The sequence below is a fragment of the Aplysia californica genome, unplaced genomic scaffold, assembly GCF_000002075.1.
Source record: "Aplysia californica isolate F4 #8 unplaced genomic scaffold, AplCal3.0 scaffold00060, whole genome shotgun sequence".
NCBI lineage: Eukaryota > Metazoa > Mollusca > Gastropoda > Aplysiida > Aplysiidae > Aplysia > Aplysia californica.
Genome location: NW_004797330.1, coordinates 998442 through 1000702, shown reverse-complemented (window position 1 = coordinate 1000702; position 2261 = coordinate 998442).

Here is a 2261-nt window from a genome sequence, read left to right as displayed (position 1 = left end):
ACACACACACACACATACACATACACACACAGACATACTCACACATACACACACATACACACACACATAAACACACATAAACACAAAGAGACAGACAAATACAGAGAGAGAGAGAGACAAAGAGACAGAGAGGTGAAGAAGTCTTCTCCACCCAAGGAAACAACCCTATTGTGTGTGTGGAATATGTAGACGAGGAAGAACTTGTGAGTGTTACCTAACTCTAAATCAACTCCCGAGCATAAGAGTTTTACTGTCGGTGCCTGCATAATATTAATTGTATGTGCTGGTGCGCATGTATACTATGCGAGTTATTTTACAAATGAGTAAGGCTATTCATTTACGAATAATATGTGTGCGTGAAAAATAAAAACTTAGAATGTCTTTTCCTTCCGTTTAAAAATAATGATTGTTGTATTGACAAAAAAACAACAACTACAAAGGGATTATGGACACTCAATGTTTCATTGATCCCATTCATTGTTGGAAGCTTTTAACATCTCCAGATCTCAATAATCCAGTTCAAGCCTACAGGCGAAACCTATCTGGAGTTTTCAGGCGCGATTCTAAACTCCGCAGCTTAGTGAGACAGCTGTTGCCATGTTCCAGAATATTGACCAACATTCTATCCAGGCTTGGGTGGGGAGAATTTGCATAATAAAAGAGCGAACAAAGCTCACTTCTCTCAGGATCCTGGTGAATTTCGGCTCAACAGCTCGTGCGAATCGAACTATTAAATAATAGCAAAACTAAATGTAAACGATATTGCCAACAATACGTGTCTGTCTGTCTGTCTGTCTGTCTGTCTGTCTGTCTGTCTGTCTGTCTGTCTGTCAAATGTCTGTCTGTCTGTTTGGCTGCCTGATTAACAGACAGACAGACAGACAGACAGATAGACAGACAGACAAACAGACATAAACTAGTAGGCATTAATTATAAACGGAAAAGAGTTGATTGATTGCTTTAGTGTGATTTTTACTTCACTTGTGACACAATTAGTCCATGTAATTGCCCAATTTGTTTGACTTTTCAATTTTCATGTAAGGCTGTCCCCTATGAAGGGACTGATCCTTTTAATTTCTTGGACACGTAAAACCAAATGACGTTTTTCACTATCCTAGGCTCCAAATAAGCCATGCTGCTTATCGGGCTTTCTTCAATCTCTCCCAGGAGACGAAACTGTGAGAAACAGACTTTTCAGAAAGTATGAGGATAGAAAAAGCTTTAACTTGAGCTTTCTGACGGGATATGAGTTTAACGCCATAATCAGTTAGCCGGATATCCGAATAAAACGTCAATCTATATAAGCACGAAGCCAAGTCGGTGGGGAGCCCCAACAGCGTGCTGAGAGCAAAACCTTTGTCCGCGCGTACCTGGAAGCATGTAGGGTACATCCCTACTATAGGCCTACCTGTATCTCTGAAAAAAACAGACACCCACATAATTATGAAACTTTGAGAAAATTAAACGCGACGTTCATCAAAACAGGAATCAAAATTGGAGCAAAGAACATTTATCATCACTTGAATTATCATCATGTCGACACTGAAGCTGCACTCATGTTAAATTTAGATCTACTCTTTATTTTTCGAAAGATTTTCCATCTAATTTATTGTAAACAAACCGATTTCTACGCTCAAAGGCCACACGAACCCTTCAAGAAGAAAGTTATGACTTAAACAAATGTGCATGTCAAATAGGATTTTATTGCTACAAGGTTTTCGTTGCTGAAGTACTCTGGCGCCGATCGGCGTCCCGTGGGTGCAGAGTGTTAAAAGCTCCCCAAGCAACGGAAGTACCAGAATGCATCTTTGGGAGCTTTGAACCGGAGTCATTCACACCCATAGAAAGGCTTGAGGCCAACTGAGTTACCGGTGTACATGTATTTTATTCTCTAGTTGTAATCGTCACTAACTTGCCCTGTGGCAGCCCACCTGTACTGTATCACCTTTAAAAAAAAGTATTGGCAAACAGGTTTTTTAGTCAACTCATTGTTACACTTGTCTTGTTGTCACTATTTGCATCTGGCAATATCAGGCAGTGTAGCCTATTCCAAAAAGGGAATGTTCTAGAATAAAACAAGAAATTTGATCTGGATGACACCGTGGAAGTGAACATGGCCAGAGCTATCGGCGTGTTGCAGGCCTATCACATCAGCACTGTTTGTGGAATCTGACGCCACTCTTGAAAAAGCAGCCTGTCAATGCGGGCCACTCGGGTATGAAATTGGCTGTAACGTCTGACGTTCGGAATTCGAAATCGAG